Here is a 23,513-nt window from a genome sequence, read left to right on the forward strand (position 1 = left end):
TCCCTGGCAGTGCCCAAGGCCAGGCTGGACACTGGGGCTTGGATCCACCTGGGACAGTGGGAGGTGTCCCTGCCCTTGGAACTGGATGGGATTTAAGGTCCCTTCCAACCCAAACCGATCTGGGATTCTGGGAAGGACACTCAGGTTGATCACCCCAGAATTAAACCCGAGGTGATCCTGGATCCAAAGAAACAAAACGAGTGCAGCACCAGGGATCGGAATGGGAAACGGAGCAGGATCGCTGCAGCCTGGCTGTTCCTGGAAGGGGGAAATTTAGGCACCATCCCTGCTATATCCTGGTTGGAATGTGGCTCCAGGAAAGCTCCCGTTAGCCTTGGCAGCCCCATCCCAGCTCTCCCTGCTCCAGCAGAACCTTTGTGTGAACCCCACAGGTCCTTCCCAAGATCCATTAAAACCCCGGATCCAGAGGCAGAGCTCCGGTGGGGCTGGGCTTAGGAAAAACAACAACAGGACAACTGAAAATCCTCTAGGAGCACGGGAAAAAGCACAGATGGCTTGGAAAAGGGCATGGAAGGGAGGGTGGGGTCACCCCCGCCTTCCTCAGGGCCTGGAGCATCCCTCAAATTCTTCCAGAGCCAGGGACTCCACATGGAGCCCGGGCCTTGGCAGAGGAGGGAGATTTCATGGAGTCCCACACCTGAGGGCAGAGGGAATTTGTTTATTTGGAAACAAAAGTTGTTTTTCCCATTTTTTGGGGGTTGTTTTGTTTCAGCCTCCAGGCCCTTCCAGTTGGGGCCAAGTCAGGGAGAAGGAGGCCTGTTGGGATTTAACCCTGCTCCTGCTGCTTCCTGAAAAGTACAGGGAAAATAAAGGTCATTTTCCATGGATTAAATCCGTAAAAGACTCTTGAGAGTGTTGTCGAATCCTGTCAACAGGGGATTCCCTGGGAAAAGAGGAGAAATCCAGAGGAAAGGGCAAATGTGTAAGGCCTGGTTCTTTCCCAAAAAAACCCTGGATTGAGGCAAAGCTTCATCTTCCACGGCACAGACCAGGAAGGTTTCCAGGTGTCTTCAGAGCTTGGGGTTTTGTGTGGTTCATCCCTCAGAAATGAGGGAAAAGGGATGAGGATGGATCCGTGTTCGCAGCCGGCGAGTGAGGCTGGAAACGTCCTAAGCTTTCCCTTGGAGGATGCACGGATTTATTTATTTTATGAGTGTTGTCAAATCCCAAATCCTTCCCTCCTTCCCTCCCTCCCCCATTCCTGACTTTTTGCCAATTCCCTGAGGAGCATTTTTGGGGTCGTGTTTTATCCTCTGGTGCCTTTGATAAGAAGGGGCCATTTTGATCACAGAGAATTCCATGAAAAAGAAAAGAAAGTGGGAATAGTCTCAAAACATCTTTTGGTTCTGGGAAGTGCATCCTGAAAGGAAAGCAACAACTTCCATGAGCATCCCAAGGACAATTCCATAACCTGATCTTCTGCACTTGCAGGTTCATGAGCCTACAAAGCAAGGAATGGGCTCGAGCTTAAAATTTCTGGGAGACAAAGACTGAGGGAAGAGGAGATTCAAGTAAATATCCAGGATTTTATTTATTTTATTTATTTATTCAGGTAAATATCCAGGATTTGTAGCTCCCTATGTCTAAGGGGTTGAAAATCCATGGAAAGCTTTGCCACGCTGTTCAGTTTTCCAGAGACGTCTCGTTTCGCTGCTCCAAGGCAGGAGTCAGAGAAACCTCATCCGTGCAGGGGCTTTTTTTGGGATTTCCTCCAAAGAAATATCAAATCCCTCCTGGAAAATCAAAAATCTGCTCATTGAACAACTAATTCCAGCGGTGAGCACCACAAAACAGCCCTGGAAAACATTCCTGGCTGGAAGACTGAGCTTTTGGCTTATCATGTTGCTTGTTCATGGATCTGCCTCATGACTTGGATTCCATTTGTCCCATCAGCAGATGGGAGAAGAAGGTGAGGAGAGGCCAAGTTCCAAGGCAAAATCAAAGGAATTCTTTCCAAGGAAGGGCTTTCCCTGGCGCTGCTTCCAGGTCGGAGTCTCAGTCCCCGCTAAGGTTTCAGGAAAAGGAGAGGGAGCGCTGGGAAATGTTCTCATTCCAGAGGTGAGCAGAGGGAGGCAAATTTTTCTTTTCTTCCTCCTGTAGTTTCCAGCTTGGCACCAGGAGAACACAGAGGAGACCAGGAAACGTGTGATAGAAACGGGAAAAGCAACGTTCCAGCCATGGAAAAGCTGGATAAATCACAACTCCCATGTCCAGGTGAAGCAAAGCCTTGCTCAATCCATAGGGAATGTCAGTGTTCCTCTTCTCCCAGGTTTCACCCAATCTCTGGATCTGGGATATCATCACGGGACCAAAGGGCCACGATTGCTCCGGCGATTGTGGATGGAGCACGGGACACAGGGAATGCCAGGGATGAAGGGATTTATTAACAGTGCCTTTGAGCTATTTTTCCTATCAAAACACGGAGACAACAAGTTACAAATGATTGGGAATTCTGCCAAGCGGTTGCACAACCTGCACTGAGGCAACGAAGCCGAAAGTGCGACTCCGTTGGGTGGGAATCGCTCCCGAGCGGAAGGACTCCAGGCCCTCCCAGAAAATGTGGTGAACTCTGAGTAGGTGACAGTTCACCAGGAAGAGGAGCCACCGGGATATTTTTGGAAGAGAACCTGGCACACAGGTCCCAGCCGGGTGGAAGCTCCAGGAGCCAACTGGTTGCTCCACTGAGCCGGAATCGCATCTGGAGCGGAATGGGAAGGAAGGAAGTTTGTTAATCCGTGAGGTGGTTCAGTCTGGCGGGTGGGTGAGGCTCCTGGGCCACTCCAGAACCTTCTGGAGATGCTGCAGGGGTTCAATCCAGTCCGGCCTTTAGGCCACTGTGGAGGACTAAAGGCATCCGATAAACCTGGATTCCGGTTCGCCCGGAATGTTCTCCCATGTTCCCAGAGAAGGTCAGAGTCATTTCCTCATGGAGAATCCAGGGCACAGAAGACACTGAAGGTTGTCCTGGTTTTGGCGGCTTCTCCAGGAAAAATAAGTCTCCAGTAAAAACTATTTTATCCACCGGTCTCTTGGAAATTTCTGGGATAATTTATGGTCAGATAATCATGGAATTATGGAATGGTTTGAGTTGGAAGGGACCTTAAATGGATCCAACCTTCCACCATCCCAGGTTGCTCCAAGCCCTGTCCAACCTGACCTTGGGCACTTCCAGCCACAGCTTCTCTGGGAATATCCGTGCCAGGGCCTCACCCTCATCCTTATCCTGATTTCTGGACTCTGGGATCCCACACATTCCAGACGGTGTCCCTGCCCGTGGCAGGGGGCGGAGCTGGGTCATCTTTGAGGTCCCTTCCCACCTGAACCATTCCATAATTCTAAGGGAAGCAGCCGCTGACCATCCCATGACCTTGGATGCTCCCAGGAAGCTCCAGGATGCTCCTGGATTGATTGACTCCTGGATTCCACAGGGATGGGAACACTGGGAAACTGCCACTGGAAGATTTAGGAGAGACCTAAGAAGCCCAGCCCAGTAAACCGAGCTATCAGTATTAAGGGCAGGACTTGTCCCAGATTGTCCCTAATGGATCAGGGACAGCCCTGCCTTGGCTTTGGATACTCCAGGAGCTGCCCACCCCAGTGAATCCCACTCATCCCAACATTCTGCATCCAGTTCTTTCCCTAGGCTGGACTTTGGGCTCAGCTCCAATGTCTTTTTAAATTATTTTAAATATTCGGACTCATTTAACTATTTTTCCTGTTTTTATTGCAAAAAAGAGCCTTTAACACTTCCCTTTTCCCTGATTTATTCCATGATAGTGTCCAACGGAGGGGTCCATGATTTATGGGACAGGATCAAGTGACAACGGGAAGATGGAAACAGTTGGAATTTTTCCTGGGAACAGCTGACTTAGGGCACTTAAGCCCTTAAATCTGACTCTCAGCACCATTTTTTGGGCAGGCAGCCCCAAAAAAGATGCTTGGAAAACCTCTAGAAGAAGAGTTCCTAACTGAGAACAGAACTTTTTGGACACACCACAATTCCAGAGTTTCCTCGTGGAAGTGTGGAGATTCCAGGGAAAGAATCAGAGGGAGATGAATTTCAGAAAAATAAGGAAAAAACACCGGGATCGTATTTTAGATTTCTGGGGCGTTGTTTTATTTGTGTTATTGTAATTCTGGAGGAATAATTTTGATAATTTTCCATGGATTCATCAGGCAGTGTGACTCAGGCTGTCATGATTGAGTCATGGAAGTATTCCCTGATTTCCTTTTGTTTGCCGTTTCCAACCATTCCAGGGAAATCTCCGATCTCCCTTTGGAGATCAAAGCCTGCCCTGTTTGTGTTGTAATTAATCAGTAATGAAGCACCTTAATTACAACACAAACAGGAGCTCCTTTGATCCAGGAGGGATGAGAAGGAATTCTCGCTAGCAGCTGCTTGCAAGGATTTGGGAAAAAGAAAATAAAAATAGGATTTTGGAAGGATTTCAGGGCATTATGGGATGCCAGGAGCACCTTCCATAACACAGGGAGAAATAACATAAATATAATAAAATATGATTAAAATCCCATAAAATAACCCAGGAATTCCTTGAACTCTTGTTTTTGGCGAGAAAAATTCCTGGCGGTTTCCAAAGGCGTTGGGTTTGTTCTGCTTCCAAGTGAAAACAGGAGCGGTTCCTGGGAAAATGGGAATGTGGAGCATCATCCTCCCACTGCTGCTTCAGCTCCTTCCCTTTGGATCAATCCGATGGATAAGGAGCTGCAGCTTCTTCCATCCCCTTCTGGCCCCCTGCTCTGGCTCCCGTTCCGATCCCGCTGCGGGAACACCCAGGAGAATCCTTTGCCTGGTGGGAAAAGCTGATTCCTGCAAGGCCCTTTTCCCCTGGAATGCCGTTGGGAGAAGTTGAAGTCCTGGCAGGAGGAAAAGTGGGATCTCTGCTCCGCTTCCATCTCCGCACAGCCCCGGTTGGACCCGCGGATCACGAGGCCTTTTCCAGCCTCAGTGATTCCCTGAATCCATGGTTTGGGAATGATCGGCGCTCCCTGCGATATAAAATCACCCGGAGGAAATGGTTCATCCATCACTCACGTGTTTCTTCCAGAGTTCCAGGCAGGAATTTGTCCAGGAATAAACATTTTCCAAGGCAAAAGGAAGACAAACCAAGACCAGTTAAGCCAATCCTTTTTCATTTCCCCCAAAACTTTAATTATTAAACTTATAATAAGCTATTCATTGCACTAATAATATTATTTGACTACCATTAATTTCATTAATAATATACTATTATATTAATTTTTAGCTTTCTAAAATATTGGGTACCTCTATAAATACATCATATTTATATGAATATAATAAAATACTATAATATATGTTATAAAGTATATAAAATATAGAAAGATAAATATATATCTAAAATTCTATGGGATGACATAAAAATGGATTTATTGTAATTTTATTTAAATTAAACTATTTAATGCATTTCTATTTTTTAAAAAAGGCAAAATTAGGAAGGGAAAGGAAAACCTCAAGGCTTTTAATTAAAAATTAATCCAAAGACGCAATTTTTATTAAAATGGAATTGATTAATGCCAAGATAATTCCATCAACATCTTCTAATCTTGGATTTTCTTATCTAACTTGATTTCTTTTGGAGTGCCTTTGGAGGAGCAGATCCTTAATTTTATCTTTTCCCTTTATTTTTCTCAGCGTTGGAATTCTTCCAATTCCCATCTCCAACAGAACCTTTGGAGAGGGACAAGTGGAAGTGGCACTTGGGGACATGGACTGGTGGTTGGACTTGGTGACCTTGGAGGTCTTTTCCAACCTCAAGGATTCCATGATTTTCTATTCCCATCCCAGCTCCTTTAGGAAGTTCTCCTGCAGGCCCACAGTTATCCGAGGTCATGGAAAGGGCTCTCCGTGGGGGTTTCTGCCGGGATTCCCAAGGATTTTCCTCCATCTCCCCGTGGTTGTGTTTCTTCACACTCCAAAGGCAGAGCCACTGGATTTCTCCGTCATCCAAGGGAGCTGAGGATGGGTTTGGGAAAACCAAGTCCTGGTCCCCCCCTGGGCAGATGGTTGGGAATTCCCCTTGTTGGTGGAAGCCAAACAAAGCCATTTCTGGGATCAGGACACATTCCCAGATTTCCTCCCTCTTCCTAAAAGCCCCTCTTCTCCAAAGGCTGGGGAATTAGGAGTTCTCCACCCATCTCCTGGCTGAGGAGGGGAAGATTCCCACAATCCCTTTATGGTCTCCTCTCTCTGAGCCACGGAGACCACAGAATTCCCAATGGGAGACAATCCTGCAGCTTTCCAAAGCCAGAGGAGCACTGGAGACACAGGTCCAGGAGGAGAATCGGGATTTGCCGTTCGGCTTAGCCCGCAAGGAGATTCTTGGATCTGGGGCTCCTTCCTTGCTGTTCCATTTGGGAAAGCCAGAACTCCTGGAGATGGGCCTTAGGAAAAGGGAGGAAAGCAGGAATCTGGGAATGTGTCCTGATCCCAGAAATGGCTTTGTTTGGCTTCCACCAACAAGGGGAATTCCCAACCATCTGCCCAGGGGGGGACCAGGACTTGGTTTTCCCTGGACCTTCCTCAGCTCCATTGGATGATGGAGAAAGCTGACAGCCCTGCCTTTGGAATATGAGGAAACCCAGCCACAGGGAGATGGAGGAAAATCCTTGGGAATCCCGGCAGAAACCCCCACGGAGAGCCCTTTCCATGACCTTGGATAACTCTGGGCCTGCAGGAGAACTTCTGAAAGGAGCTGGGATGGGAATAGAAAATCATGGAATATTTGTGTGGATCCATCCCTTTGGCAAAGCTCAGCTCCCGGCCCAGCTCAGGGACAGTTTTCCATGGATTGTCTTTGTTTCTCCACATCTGACCTTACAAACTCTTCTTCCCTATTTTTTTTTTTTTTTCCATTTCTTTCCCCCTCCTCTTGTCCCTTCCCATTTTCCCCTTCATGCCACCAGCATGAAACAGCTCTGGGCTGGATTGAAAGAACCGAGAAGCTGCAGGGAATCAAGAGGGATAATGGGAAGAAAGGCTCAATGGCTCTCCCGGGATTTCTCAGGGTTTCTCTCCAGCTGTTTTCCACGGAGTCGAAAGTTCAACCTCCCATTTGCTGGAAAGGAAGGGGAAAAAAAAAAAAAAAAAAAAAAAGGAGAGAAAGAAAGAGGACAAGTCGTGATGTGGGAATCTTTGGCCTGGGATGAAGATGGAAGGCGCCACTCGGAAAAGCGGAGCTCTTCCAATGAGATCCAGATGTTCCTCGTGTTCCTAAACACATCCAGGCCGTTTCCAATTAGCCTGGAATTAGAGCAATAATGGGAAACAAAACAGGGGTGGTGCTTGGGGTTGTTTTCCCTCTCTCTGCTCCGCATCCTTCCCTCTCTGTCCCAGCTGGATCGGGAGCGTTGCTCCAGCTGCCATCTCCCATTGCTTCCTGAAACAATCCCGATCATCCCATATCCCCCTCATCCTTCCTTTCCCCATTTTCCTCAGGCAATGGGATGTGGGACCAGTCCTGCAGCGTGATGAGAACGGCTCGTTCTGCTCATTTTCTGCTCGTTAGGATCTCATGGATAACGACACTTCGATGGATTTTTTGGGATTTGCTGTTTTTTCCAAACCAAGCCTTGACCAAATGGCTTTTCTCAGCTGTGGGATTCCTCATTAGGGCAAGAGAGAGGGAAGGATTTTTCTCCAAATACTGGATTTTTGGGATTCCTCATTAGGCCAAGAAAGAGGGAGGGATTTTTCTCCAACTATTGGATTTTTGGGATTCCTCATTAGGCCAAGAAAGAGGGAGGGATTTTTCTCCAAATATTGGACTTTGGAATCAGAAATTGTCCTGAACTACTTTGTTTCCTCAATTTCTTTTTCCCAAAGAAATCAGGGATTTTGTTGAAGATTTTTGGGTGCTCCACGACAGGTTAAGAGTGAAAACAAATTTTAGGCATCCCAAACCTAGCCCCTCTTTCCAAACTTCCCCCAGGTCCTTTGGCTAATCTGGATTTTAAGGCTTTTTCCTTGGATTTTTTTAGTGGAAGGTTCCGTGCCCAAGGAAGCAGAGGATCCTTAAGGTCCCTTCCAACCCAAATCATTCCGTGATTTTATGATTTTATAGTCGGTGAATCATTAAAATAGTTAATTAATGAAAAAGAAATAACGTGGGGTAAATAAAGAATAAAGAATAAAAGAACAAAGAATAAAAATATAAATATTATAAGAATACAAATAAGAAATAATGTAAACGGTGAATAATTAAAATAAAAATAAAATTGAAATACAAATTATAAATAAGAATTAATAAATAAGAATTAATAAATATTAAATAAAAAAGAAAAAAGAAAAATAAAAAATAAATAATAATAAATAATAAATAATAAATAGTTGAGGGGTGTGGACAGTCCTGGCAGGGCTCAGGTGGGAAAGGGCTGAGCATCCCTAAAGCCCCATCCAGCCTCCAGCTGTTCCAGGTGGCTCTTCCCAAATCCCAGGGGAGCAATTACTGGAGAAGGGGTCAAGCACATGGAGGGAAACGCTGGGAGTTGCAGGCCAGGAATTCCAGACCCCCTCACTCCCTTGGAAAGATCCAAAGGAATTGTCCCAGCCGCTCAGGACAAGGGGCAAGCAGAGGGTTCCACACAGGGTGAGGAGCTCTCCCGGATCATTCCTGCCCTTGGGAATGTGCAGAGGGATGTGGGGAGGGTACGGAGGTGGGAAGAGCGGAAATGGGAAGCGGAGCCATTGAATTGATTTCCCCTCCATGGAATGTTGCAAGGGAATGGTGGGAGCCACAGCCACATCCCTGAGACTGGGACGGGTTGGGAATTTTCTGCCAAAAACCTGGGATGAGCGATGCCTTCTCCAGGGAAGCAGATGGCAGAGCAGGATTCTGCTTCCCAAGCCAGGACCCCTGCCACTTCCAGAACGAGAATTCCCTCCTCTCCACACCCCTGGATTGGGCAGGATATCCCAAACCATGTGGAACCCTTCAAACTCCACATCCGTAACGCTCCCGGTTTCTTTTCCATGGCTCTTTCCATGTGGCCTCATCCATTCCCCTTCCCCGTGTTCCTTGGCCATGAACTGAGGACAGGCACCTTCCAAAATCCTCATTTTTCCTCCCTCCCCTTCCCACAGAACAGATCCAGCAGGGAGCTCCCCATCGCGCATCTCCAGCCTTCCCAATCCCGACCCTCATTTATCAGGAGCTCAATCCCTTTTTTCTTTCCCTTCCTCTCCTTCCAAAGTCCATTTACGGGAACCCGCAGCCTCCACATGGACATTGTTCCTCCTTTTTTTTGGAGCTTCCTTTATTTCCCTGGAGATTGTTCCAGGAAACAAGAGGAATAAAATAAAACAAATGGATTCTGGATTCTTTGCTTTTTTTTTTTTTTTTTTTTTGCCTGCAATTTGTGTGTTTTAATTAAGGAAAGAAAACCAAACAATGGGATCATCCCATCAGCTCCTAAATGTGCTGGATGGGATGTTCCTTGTGGGATGATGCCTCCTTGAAGGAACAAACAAGAGACTCCCTGAGGAAGTCACTTCCATGAAACCCAGCCCGGGACAGCTCCATTTGTCCCGGTGCAGCTCAGGTCCAGCTCCGTCCTGATCCCATGATCCCGAGGCTGCTGAGGAGCTTGGGAAGGTTTATTCCAGGATGAAGCACCTGGACACTCTCCAGCCTCCAGCTAGCCCCAATCCAGGCAGCTCCTCCATCTCCGAATGGCAATTCCTGGCTTTTCCAGACCTGGCTTAGCAGGGACAGGATTAGCACAGCCCCTGATTTGCGGTATCAGCTCCACAGCAGAGCTGATCCATGCTCTGGAAAACCTGGATGTTGTGAGGGACCTGCCCAAGCAGCAAAGCCAGGGCGTGCTCCGGGCTCTTGGAGATGTGTCCTGGCTCAGGGGAAATCCCAGTTTGGAGTTGGGACACACCCAGGGATGGGTTGTGACCCCCAGAGCTGGGGCTTTGCTTCCTCAGGTGGCTGGAGGATCCCAGGACAACCCACGTGGCTTGTTCCCACAGTTCTCCAAGGGACTGGAATTCCTCCTGTGCCGCTGGAGGGGATTTCCATAGGACACACCCACTTCCAGGTGTGGATAAAAGCTTGGACACTGCGGGCTTGGCTCCTGTGGTGCAGGACAGGGAACCAGGAGATCCTTCCAGAGCTCCTGCACAGCCCTGGGTGGTCCCCCAAGACATGGAGGGGCTGGAGTGTGTCCAGGGAAGGGAACGGAGCTGGGAAGGGGCTGGAGAATTCCTGAGGGAGCTGGAAAGGGGCTCAGGCTGGAGAAAAGGAGGATCCAGAGGGACTTTGTGGCTCTGCACAACTCCCTGAAAGGTTGGAGCCAGGTGGGATTTGGGATCTGCTCCCAGGGAATAACAGGACAAGAGGGAACAGCCTCAGGCTCTGCCAGGGGAGGCTCAGCATCGACATCGGCAGGAATTTCCTCATGGAAAGGGTGGTCAGGCCTTGGAAGTGCCCAGGGAGCTTTGGCGTTCCCATCCCCGGAGGTGTCCAAGGAATTCCTGGATGTGTCCCTCAGTGCCAAGGTGGGGATCGGGCACAGCTTGGATTTGCCCATCCTGCAGGATTTTCCAACCTCAACAATTCCATGATTAGGGCAATCCTCCCCTGGACCCCACTGGTCCCAGCCGGGCTGCAAATCCACACCTCCCAAATTCTTCCGGGTCAGCTCAGTCTCACATCATGGACAAGACCAAAGCTGCTTCCATAGGCTCTGGAGCAATCCCCAGCTTTGTGATGAGCAAGGAGAATCCCGATTTCCTTCATCCCTGCTGTTCAAACCTCTCGTCCAGAGCAGCAGGAGGCTTCTCTCGGATTTCACCCACAGCCTGTCACACTCCGGCAGCCCAAGAGGGAAAAGTGACCTTTGAAGCTCCACAGGAGCCGAGGAGCTCCTCCCGATCCTGCTTCCCACCCAACCTTTCGGCTCAGGTACGTTCCCGTCGCTGACACCAGAGATCGGAGCTGGCGTGAGAAGGGCAGGCAGGGCTTGCAGAAAGTCTCTCCAAATCCGCTTGAAGTTTAAGACTCGCCTTGAGCAGGGAGTGATGCCAAACAGGAGAGGTGGGGGCGGATTCCAGGCTGGAACCAGCTCCCTGATACCGGAAAGGGTCGGTGCTAATCCCAATTTTAATGAATTACTACAAATGCCTGGATTTTAGGGGGAGAGATGGGATTATGGAAACGAGCCTCCTTCCCTAAACTCTCCTGGAGGTGGCTTTGAAATGGGGATGAGGTGAAGTCCCGAAATGTTCCAGAGGGTGGATTTGTCCCTTGGATCCCCCATTTCCCAAAAAGAGCAAGCCAGGAGAGGCCTTTGTTCCTTTGAACATGGAAAAAAGGGATTTTCTCCTTCAGCCTCTATCTTTAGGACATGTTTTAAGTTCAGTTTGCCCTTTGTCGGCTTTAAAAGAATCCAAATTATTAATTTGCATCTTAATCAGAGATCCAAGCCCAGCTGTGCTCCCAGATCAAGGAATATCCTGGAATAACCAGGGCTATCTGGGGTCTCACAACATGAAAACGTACAGAAGGAAAGGAGAAAAATGGTGGAAGTTTTTCCTGGAAATTTCCCATTTCTCATCCTTAGGAAAAAGCATAAAATGGCTTGTAGGATAGAAGCTGGATCTTGGATAGACCCACCTGGGAGCCAAGCCCATCCTGATTCCCAGGACTCAGCTCCAAGCTCCTATCCAGGCTCCCTGTGACAGTAAATTGGGTGGTTTGGAAAAGGGCATCAAACTTGGCCTCTTCTGTCCCTTGGAATCCTCTTTGCACCACAAAATCCATGGATTATTCCATCAGACTTCAACCAACCTGGCACAGGTTGCCCATCCCTGGAAATGTCCCAGGCCAGGTTGGATGTGGCTTGGAGCAACCTGGGCTAGTGGAAGATTCCCTGCCCATGGAAAGGGCCGGAATGAGATATCTCCAAGGTCCTTTCTAACCCAATCCCATTAAGTCCCGTGCCCATATTTTCCCCCCCTTGGTTAGAAAAAGGATTTGGAGGAAAAGGAGCTTTTCTCAAGGATAAATGGAGTCGCTTGGAAATGACTTTTAAAGTCATTTTCCAGCTGCAAAAACGTATTCCCAAGAGACTTTAAAGAGGGATCACCAACACATGCTGCTCCTTGGAATGTAAATAAACCAGGAATGACCTTCCCAGCTCAAACACCGACCAGCACAGGTGGCTGATGGACCCAGGAAGAAAATCCAGCCTTTTCCCAACCATCTCCTGATGGAGGGACCATTGTCAGACCTTGTTACTCCCAGTCCTCCAGCCCTGCCTAATTAATCCATTGGAATTATTCCAGGCACCGCTTCGGAGAGTTCGGCTCATGGTTCATCCTGGGGGAGCAGGAAGAGGAGAGAAAAGAAGGATAAATTCCAAATTAAATCCATCAAGAAGAACAAACCTCAAACGGACTCCCCAGCCAAACATTCCCAATGTCCTGTTCCTGCTGGGAATTCATTCCCGTTGCTCCTGATTTACAAGGGACATATGGAGCGTTGTTTACATTCTGCTCCTGGTTTATGTTCTTCCAGAAAGCAGGAATTCCTCCAGTAGGATTTGATTGCTTTCCTGTGTCCCTCTCTCCCCCCACCCTCCAGGATCTGGTTTCGCTTAATGTGCCCAGAAGTTTCCGGAACAAAACAGCTCCTTGGATTTTTTTCCCCCCTTTTTAATGGCTAAACAAAAAGTCGGCTCTTTTTTTCAGGAAGGTTCAGGCCGATTCCCGTTATGTGGATCCACGATTCCGGACTCTTCCCTGATTCCAGGGAAGCAACCATGGCACATGGATGAAGAGCTCCGGCTGCGAGCACCAGCCAGAAACATCCCGATGGAAACCATTCCCACCCGTTCCTTTGGGAATTTTAGGTTCTCCGAGCTGAGCAGCACTCCTGGTCTTACACTCCCGCTCTACAGATTCCAAAACTTCCATAGACTAAGGAAGAAATCCAAAGGAATATTGTTCACACCACAAGGAAAGAACATCAGAGGTTTTTCCTACTTTCCCAAAAATCTGCACCAGAGCTGAAGGTCCTCCGAGATTCCCTGAAATTCGGGTTGTGTTCCTGTTCCATGGGTAATCAACGATCAAACTGCCCTCCCGGTTTATTCCTTAAATTCCTGGAGACAAAGGACTTAGTGGTGTGAATTCCAACCCTGTTGCTGTAGGATTTGCATCCTGGGCTGGATCCCAGGCTGCTCCAAGCCCCATCCAGCCTGGCCTTGGACACTCCCAGGGATGGGGAGTTCACAGTGCAGATGATCCATGAAAAAATCCAATGGGATTCCAAGGAGCCACGAAATTGGAAGATGTTATGGATAATGGAAAAGGTTGTTGCTTTAGGAAATTTTGGGATCCCTGTTCCAGGTCAGAGGAGCCAAGGGCTTGCAGGGCTTTCATTCCACAGCCTTTTCCATGAGTTTGGCTCCTCCCAACAGAGGAAAACACCTGGAAACCTCGGCTTTGCTGAGCTGGACTCACCTGGGAAGCGACAAACCCATTTTTAGATGGATTCTTCCCAAATAGGACCAGGGTGTTAAACTCGATCCAAGGACCACCCCTCAATTCCTGGGTGCAAAATTTCCCACTTTGAGCACTTGTGTCCATAAAGTTCCAAACTTTTAAGGAAAAAAGAAGCTTTTGGGGTGGTTCAATCCCTGGATGCACCTTGGCAAGCGAGAGGGAAAAGCATCCTGTCCATCCCTGGATAGCATCCTGCTCTCCAGGTAGGAATTCCCCCACAGGGACCTTATTTTGTTATCAGAGCTCTTATCTGGTGAGTTTGAGGCCTTGGGAACGCAACAGGCCCGTGATAAATCCGTGGGATCACACATTCCAGCAGAGCCAGTAAAACACTGGAATTCAGGCCAGGTAACGCTCGAGTCCCACCTATGTAAAAACGCAGGGAATGACCAAAGAAAAAGGGATAAAATCCCACTGAAATTTAGGGCAAATTGGCTCCTTTTAGAAAGGGATGGCCTGAGAATTCGGAATCCATTTAAATAAGGAACAACGAGAATGGAATTGCATCTCCTTGGCCTGTCTGGTTTTTATTTACCCTTCCTCCCTTCCTTGGAAAAGCATCCTGGAGCAAAACAAGAAGGGAAACGAGCCCGATAAATGGACCATCAAGAGGAATAATTAGTCCAGATAGGAAAATTAAATAGGGGCAGCCACTAATCAGCTTCTCCCGCTGCAAGGAGGAGGCTGGGAAAGGAATTTAATTCTTGGAGGAGCCTCTGAGGCAGAGTGGAAAGTAAAAATCCAGCTGGGCAGAAATTGGAGCGAGTCTGGGAGCAGGGAACAGGTGGAATTGGTTAGGGAAGAGCTCCCCCCCACCTGGCTTTTCCCCCCTCCCATTCTCCTCCTGATTTTCCCTCCTGGTTGGCAGCTCCGGGAGCTGGGAGGAAAACAAAGTCTCCCCCTCCGAGCTGGTGAAGCGGATCCAGCTGGGAGAGGGGCTGGGAGCAGCCCTGCGGAGCGCCCAGCTCCGGAGGGATCCCAATCCTAATGCCAATCCCACTCCTGCAGCGTTGGCCTCACAAGGAGAGGGGAATTCAGTAGCCCCAGAGCCCTGATCCCAATCCCGATCCCAATCCTTCAGTGCTAAAGGGAATTCAGCACCCCCAGAGCCCCCATCCCAATCCCATTCCTTCAGTTCTGCCTTCACAAGAAGGGAATTCAGCACTGCCAGAGCCTGATCCCAATTCCAGCCCCTCAGTGCTGAGGGGAACTCAGCATCCCCAGAGCCCCAGTCCCAATCCCGATCCCAATCCTTCAGTGCTGAGGGAAACTGAGCACCCTTAGAGCCCTGATCCCAATCCCAATCCCAATCCTGATCCCAATCCTTCAGTGCTGAGGGAAACTCAGCACCGCCAGAGCCCTGATCCCAATCCCGACCCCAATCCTTCAGTGCTGGCCTCACCAGGAGAGGGGAGCTCAGCACCCCCAGAGGGCTGATCCCAAACCTGAGGGAAGCTTTTCCTGGGAAAACCAATCCTGAATAATCCCATCAGCCCATCCCAGTTCCACACTCCAAAGGTTTGGAGGGAGCAGCTCCTGTTTCCTCACCCCAAATTCCTTTTGGCTCCGGGATCTCGCTGTTCCTCCCATTCCTGTGACGGATTCCAAACTCTCCAGCATCCTTGGGGAATCTGGTCACGTGGAAAGGCCACCATGGGCAACAAAGCGCTGGAAACGATGGAAATCCCGAAGGGAAATTGGGATAGACAAGGCTTTGGAACACAAATGGAATTCCGCACCCCAAGGAAGTTCGGGATCCTCATCTCCCATTCCACTCGGGAAACTTTAGCTGCCCGAAGCCCAGGGCTAAGCAAACTCCTGTCTCCTGGAATGGAATCCATTCCGGAGCTGGAATGCCTCTAATTATCCCGACGCTAATAACGTTAGCTCCCAAAATAGCTTGGGAAGGGATAAGTTACAAACGTGGGATTCGGGCTGGGGCTTTCTGGGGAATGGTGCCAGGAGGGGCTGAGGGAGGGACACAAACTCCTCTTGTTCCACTTCCATGAGGGAAAATCAGCCTCCGTCCCATCCATAAGGAACAGATGTTTGAGCTGCAATTTGGGCACCCAAAGCAGCGGAATTTTCTGGGATTCAGGAGAAAAGAGCTGGAAATTTTTCCTCTTTTTTGTTTTCTCCTCAAAATTTAACCTAAGTAGGAATTCCCAGGTTTCATTCCCTTCCTTTATGTAAAATCATGGATCTAGGACTGGGAAAACTTTAAAAAAACCCTGATTTTTCCATTTTTTAGATAATTTTCTCCTCAAAATTTAACCTAAGTAGGAATTCCCAGGTTTCCTTCCCTTCCTATATGTGAAATCATGGATCTGGGACTGGGAAAGCTTTAAAAAACCCCTCATTTTCCCCTTTTTGTTGTTAAATTTTAAACACCAGAATCCAGACTTTTTTCTACCTCATCCAGCACTTGGGAAGTTCATCCCAGGTTACATCTGCCAGTGCTCCAAAATCAGGAATTCCTGGAATCCCTCTCCTCCTTCCAAAGGAAAGATAACCTTGCTCCAAAGCCTCGCTCCAGGGATAAAAAGGAGCCCGAGGAAAACCAGGGCCGTGGTTTTGAGAGGATTTTTTTTTTTGCTAAATCCAAGGTTTTCCGTAGAAAAATCCAATTTCCACCCAAAGTAGAGTTGACTCCCTCTGATTTACGGATTGGGATGAGGGGTGGGATTTTTTTTGGTGCTCCCAATATTGGAGGGAACAGCGAAAGGGATTTTCCAAGGAGAAGTCATGGATTTCTTTTTCTCTCCATTTTGGGAGATTTTAAGATTAATTTTTTTAGTTTTTTCTTGGAAATACGAAAATTTTGGGAATGTTTATCTTCATCGGGGTATTCCTGACATATCCCGGAATAATCTGCAGGGGTTGAAGGGGTTAAGGATTATATTTAGACACGGAATAAAGGGCAGGGAAAAGAGTGACCAATTTAAAAATGAAAAGAAATCTCGAGCCAGAGGATTTTAAACCCAAGTATTCCAAATTTGTCAGGTTTTGCTGAAGAAAATAAATCCGATTATTCCTTGTTGTGGGATTGGGGATTCTTCCTGCGACTGTCACGGAATGAGATAAAGAAACACCCACAGGGTGGAGTTTCCAGTGCAAACCATTCCATGATTCCACATTTGGGGAATGGTTTTCCAAAGGAATTTCCAGTTCCGAGCACAGAGGGGCCGTGAACCATCCCAAGACTTTCTGCTCCAATCTCCAGACCTCCCACCTCTTCCCAAAGCATCCGTGAGATGTTGTCCGAGGTAAACACACAAATGTCACCAGGTGGGAATTTAAATTCCCAAAAACTAAAGACACTTCACTGATAAAAACCCCAAAATCCCCCCAAAAAGGAGATTTAAAGATCCAGCACCCTCCGCGGCAAAGAACATTCCCTGAAGTTTAAAGCAATTCCTAAATAGAAAAGCCCAGAATTCCTTGGATGTGTGACCTCATCCCTAAAAAAATCAAGCATGGCCCAGACAGACGTAACAAACCTGGGAGTCATCCCGAGGCCAAACGGGGAATCAATCCGAGACGAAAAGATCAGGAAAAAGAACTCAAGGTTTAGGATCTGCCTCGAAAGCTCCGGCCTTTCCTACATCAACATTCCTGAGCAGTTAGGAAGAGATCCAGGATCATTCCGGGGTTTCCAGAGGCAGCTCAGGCGAAAGGAGAGGAAACTCGCGCTGCCGCGGAAGAAAACCACAAGAGAAGCTCTGGATATTCCAGTTATTCCTTGAGCAAATATCGGGAGCCAAAATATTCAGGGATTGGGTTCAAACATGGCCGAGGTGGGAGAGTATTCCAAGCATTTCCAGCTTTCCTGGATAAACGGTGTCTGCACAGGAGGAGGAGCTGGACAGAACCCCTGGCTCGGGTCAGCACCGGGAGCTGGAGCCTGACACAGCACAGGAGATTTTGGGATGAATAATTCATTCACTGAGGGGAAAAAACATAGAAAATTCCGGGTTTTGGGGCCACCAAAAATATTTGCAAACTCAGGGAATATTTTCCATCCAAAGCCTGAAAATATTTTAGGGAATCAGGGTTTGTTTTTATTTTTTCCCAGTTTTTCACTCCAATGCCTCTGCTTGAAACAGGATTTTGGGGCTGGACTTGAGTTTAAACAGACTGAGCTTAAAGATGATCCCATTTCCCAGTGAACGTTGTGGCCCAACCCCAAGAAATCAGGGATTTGCACAGCTCCAGGAAGAACTGCTGGCATGATCCCACTGGCCCAGCATTCCCAAGGAAAGGCTGGATCCAGGGCCAGAAGACCCAGTTCAGGAAAAGCCGCTCCATGACCTGGAGCAAGGAAAAGGAAGAACTTCTGGGCTATGGAGATGGTGATTTGGGCTACTCGGGAGCCTGGGAACAAGAAAAACCTGGGAAGAGGTGGGAAGGAACAGGAAGGAGCCAGGCTTGGCACTCCAAGAACAGAGCTCTGGGAAGGAGATATCCCTGGAAATGAAAATCCACTGGGAGCAGAGAGCAGCTGAGCTGATGCTGGAGGAATCATCTCGGGACAGTTCTCCAGGCTCCTTGACGTCCATTAGAATTCCTTCCCACCATCCCAGCCCAAGCTCCCCTTTCCCACTGGGAAGCCATTCCCTGCCTCCTGGCCCTCCAGGCCTTGGCCCCAGTCCCTCTGCAGCTCTCCTGGAGCCCCTTTAGGCCCTGCAAGGGGCTCGCAGCTCTCCCTGGCTTCTTCCCTTCTCCAGGCTAAACAAGATCCATGCTGAGATTCCATCCCAAAACATTCCTAGCTGTCTCCTGCCTGGGGATTCCCTAAGCCAGAAGTGCCATCCCTAAAATTAGCAGCCCTTGATGGAGTTTTATGGCTTTTTCCTGCTTTGCTCCGTGCTGGAAGGAGAGGGAAAGAAAACGCACCTGGATATAAACCAGGAATTGTGTCCTCTTTGCCCTGTTGGGAGTTTGCTGAAGGAAACTGGATCCCATTTTGGATATTCAGGAATTCTGGCCACCACCAGAGATGTTTTGGCCACAAGCAAAACCACCACCAGTTCCCAAAAATTCCACAATTCCTTTCCAGTGGTGAAGGGCAGGGACAGATCCCAACCCCATCAATCAGGTCTTGGGGTGTTTGTCCTTATTCCATGAGGAATTCTCCGAGAATCCTTCAGGAAATACCCAGCTGAGTTCTGGGCCTGGAGCTGGGCAACTGGCAAGGAACCGCAGCGAGAGATTCTGGAGTTCCTGGGATGGGATTGATGCTCCTGGAATTCAGCACCAATGTTTCCCTGGCAGCCAGAGGTAGGAAACAGGGAAAGATCTCCTCGTGGGAGAGCCTGTGGAGCCATCCTGAGGCACAGGCCTGGAGTTCACAGAGGATTTTGGGAGCTCCATCCTGGGCTGTCTCCAGCAGCTCCTGGAATCCGTTCCCTCTTTGGAATCTCCTCCGGAGGCACCATCAATTCCTGATACCCAATCCTGCTCACCAGTCCTGATTCCACCTTTTCCTGAGGTCTCAACCCTCTGGCTGGGCTGGGAATGTCAGCGAGGGGTCTGGAAGGGTCTCTGGTCACACCCAGCCAGGTCAGAGATGAAACCTCTCCACACAGGCACGTTCCACACGGGAAAGCCCTTGGGAATGATAAATGCTGCCCATTCCCAATGCGGGAGCGACGCCAGAGACAACCAACCTGTCCCCCATCTCAAGGCCACCAGAGGTGACCCCAACCCAAAATCTGGGATAGGAACTTAATTCATCCCAAATTCGGTGCTCACCTCAAACACCCCTGGCTGGGAAAAGCAGGAACTGGGAGAAAGTTGGAGCCTGCCCTGAGTCCCCATCACTGCTGGAGCAACTCCTGAAGGGCTCCTGGAGCAGAGAAGGGAAAATCTTGGGATGAAGAGCGAAGTTTGTTGGTGGGGGGGAAGACTGGAGTGGGTGACAAAGGGACAGTTTGTCCCAGTGCCACAAAAACACCCCATGGACACCGACTCCCACTGAAATCCCAGGAGCAGAGGCCTCTGGAGCCTAAACCCAACCAGGAGAACGAGTCAGGCACCTGGCAGCGCATTCCAGGGATATTTGCCAGCGCGGGTTTATTCCCTGTTCCTTTCCTTCGTCGTCTCCTCCCCCTTTCCCCGCCTTTTGTGAGTAACCGGAGCCAAATCCTTCCATCCGTGACTCTGGCACAGCCCTGGATTTGGCAGGAAGCTCCTCAGGTGAGGCAGCGCTTGAACTTTGACCTTTTCATGCCTTTCCCAAGCTTTTCTCCCGGAATATTTCAGGAATATTTCAGGAAACCTCCTGTGTGATCCACCTCCTCTCTCATCCACAGGGAATAGGGATACAAAGAAGGCAGGATCCCGTTTTTTCTCCCCAACTTGTTTAGGGTGGATTCTGGCACGAGGAGTTTGGGATGAGATCCCAGTTCTGCCTTGACAAGTCCCAACAAAATTCCTCCCCATCCCAATTTTGCCACGCTGGGTTCGCACTCCAGCTTGGCTCCGTGCAGGGGGGACATTCCCAGTGTCCCCACATCCCTCCCAGCTGATCCCACCGGATAAATTCCCCATCCCAACCAGGGAGATGCCCTTTGTGAGGAGTGGTAAGCACAAAATCCATGGAATTGTAGGATATCCTGAGTCGGAAGCGACCCACGAGGATCCAAGCCCAACTCCAAGTCCTGCACCAGGACAGATCCAAGAATCCCCCCTGTGCTTGGGAGTGTCCAAACGCGTCCTGACCCCTGGCAGGTTTGGGAATCTGAAATTCCAGTGGGTTTTCTCTCCCACCATCCCAGCTGGATCCAAGCCCCAGTGTCCAGCCTGGCCTTGGACATTCCCAGGGATCCAGGGGCAGCCTTGAAGGGAAGTGGGAACATCTTTGGGGTTGGATTGATTGGATTTTGGACTTCTTTTCCCAACTTGCAGATGGAGCTGCAGCTGCAGAGCCTGGCAGCAAAACGAGGAGTTTGGGAACACCATAAAATCACGGAATGGTTTGGGAAGGAAGGGACCATCCGGGGCCACCCCATCCATGGGCAGGGACACCTCCCACCATCCCAGCTGGATCCAAGCCCCAGTGTCCAGCCTGGCCTTGGACATTCCCAGGGATCCAGGGGCAGCCCCAGCTGCTCTGGCAATTCCAGCCCAGCCCCTCCCCACCCTCCCAGCCAGCAATTCCTTCCCAACATCCCAGCCCAAGCTCCCCTTTCCCACTGGGAAGCCATTCCCTGCCTCCTGTCCCTCTCCCTCCTTTTTCTAAGCTCCCTTAAAGTACTGGAATACTGGGATAGGTGTTCCTGGTCCAGTTTTCCATATCCCTAAAAAAGGCTGGATGTGAGATGACTGTTATTGCACTGACTCCTCCTTCTCTTCCTGATGAAAAAGTGGGATCTGCCTCCCAATTTTTCCACAAACAATCCATTAATTAGGAAGTCCTGTCAAAACTGGGCCAGCTGCATTTTCTGGGATCACCTAATTTCTTGGGATTTATGGAAAAAATTCCTTTTTTTTCCCCCAAAAGCACAGAAGAGTTCCTTGGTTATCCAGCCACAGCATGGAAGCGGAAGCAGCCACCTTTTCCTGATTACCCGATCCCGAGTCTGCTTTTCCTTTACTCCAGGAATCCAAAAGAAACCCAAAAATTTTGTTTCAGATGGAACCAAAATCCTGGGAACCTTGATCAGACTTCAGGTTGATTTGAGTTTTCCCTTCCTCATTTCCAAGAATTCCTCAAGAATTCCAGGGTCATGTCCACCAGCTGCCGTGAAGGAATCTCCCCCATTTTGGGTCCAGGCACAGAATTTATAGGATTTTGAGGATCCAGCATTGTGATCCATGAATTCCAAGCAGAAGCCTCTAAGTAACGGAAAAAGAGAAGATTCCGAGCGTGAATGATAGGGAAGGTTTTAGATCCATTTTCAAAGTATCCAAATTCCAGATACTGATCAAATCCTTGGGTATTGTTGATGCCATTTATTGCTCTGGAAAAGAATATCCCATGGCTCAGGGAAATATCCCGGGAGCATCAGAAAACTTGGGATCTGAACAGTCAGGAGACAAAGGGAAAAGAGAGGAAGTGGGTGAAATTCTTGGAGTGAGGAGCAGCCCAGAGAAGGATTGGGAATTGTTGCTGTGCAGCATCCCAGGAGCACAACTCCATATTCCCCCAGGATAATGCGTGTGGTTATTCCAGAAGTACTTTCAGAGGGAAAACCGATCCCTTTCAGGGCACTTCAAATCCATCTCTCAAGTGGGTGACGTTACCTGGACACAATTCCAAGGAAAAATGCCAGGAATGTGAAGTGACGGGGGCGGTTTCACAGAAACCTCTCGAGGATCTCCAGCTTCCTCCTCACCCTCCATTAAAAAAAAAAGGGAAAAAAACACAGAAAGAAGAAAAGAAGAATTTTCCCAACCATAAAGTCATTGAAGCTCCTTGTTCAGGGTTTAAGGAATGTGGAATATTCACCGGCAGGGCAGGAATCATCCAAAAATGGAAGGAGTCCATTAATTTCAGGAGTAAATACAATTAACCCGGAGTTTCCATAGGCTGCTTTTAAAAAGTATTCCATTCTCCCTAAAATGTGGCTCCAGACGGGAATTTTGGCAGCTGGCAGGAAAAGAGCCAAGAAGACACCTCCAAAATCCAGCTCCTCATTGGGGCTGGAAAAGAGAAATGCAGGGAAGAAACCCAGGTCAGCAGCACAATTCCCAAAATTCTGAGCACTGGGAGACACTGGGAGGGAGCGGGAGATGAAAGGGAAAAAAGAAGGGAAAGGGGAAAGGCAACATTTCCCTCAAGAAGCAGCACAAAATTCCCAGAGCTGGTGGCTTCTGCTGGAATTTCTGTCTATGCCGACTTTGGGGTTGTCCATATTTAAGTCGGGAATGAACCCCCTCATTTAATCCTGGTCTGAAGCTTTTCATTAATTAATTAATTAAATTCATTCGGGTCAAAACCAACTCAAGCCCAGCTGTTGTGACAAGGAATTGGGATTCCTTCACCTGGGAGCTCCATCCCAACGGTTCTGCACACGCAGCGCCAGGAAAGGCTGGGAATGTGGGAAGTGCTGGCATCCCGTGTTTTCAGAATAATTCGGGAAGTGCGGAAAAGGTCGAGAAAAGCTTGGGATGGGAAGTGTCTTTTCAGGGGATTCATGGCATCTTCAGTCCAACTTCCAAGGGTTTCCGAAGAAAAGAGCGGCCACCAAAATTCCCACCTCTCTCCAGCAAAGTGAGGCTGAGCTGCTTGGAGTCACAGCCAGGACTGGGATAGGATAAAACGGATTAAAAATGAGGACAAACGCTGGTTATCCCGGGTAATTCCATGTCCCTGGATGACAGCAGCCGCATGTGAGGGTGGAGGATCTGCCAGGGGCAGGTTGAGCCCATCCTGTGCCTGTGGATTCCTCTTTCCATGGAAAAGTTCAGCTGATGTTTGTTCCCTGCTGGAGGATGGACAAGGCAGAACCAGCAAATCCTGTTCCAGGTCCCACCTGAGGACACTCTGGGAAAGCCCTGAGGAGCAATCCAGTGTTTTCCAACTTCATGCCAAAGTCGGAGATGATTCCTTCATGCAAAGCTCCTCAGCCTCTGCAGACTTCCAAGAATTTTCCTCCTTCCCAGTCCAGGAACTGCAGCCTAGAAGGCCTCACACCTCTAAATCCATGCAGGGTTGGGTGGGGCTCAACCAGGAGATTTTAGCTGGATTTTCAGGGAAAATGCTGCAGGGATCCAACAGGGATTGTTCAACACCAGGATAACAGATCCAGGCTCCTTGGCCTCTGAAGACTTCCAAGAATTTTCCTGCTTCCCAATCCGGAAACTGCAGCTTAAAAGGCCTCACACCCCTAAATCCATGGGAGCTCAACCAGGAGGGGTAAAATTTTTGCTGGATTTTCAGGGAAAACGCTGCAGGGATCCAACAGGGATTGTTCAGCATGGAACCAGGATAACAGAT

This window comes from Corvus kubaryi, unplaced genomic scaffold (assembly GCF_017639235.1).
Source record: "Corvus kubaryi isolate FWS band 111438036 unplaced genomic scaffold, C.kubaryi_AGA036_p1.0 37182, whole genome shotgun sequence".
Classification (NCBI taxonomy): domain Eukaryota; kingdom Metazoa; phylum Chordata; class Aves; order Passeriformes; family Corvidae; genus Corvus; species Corvus kubaryi.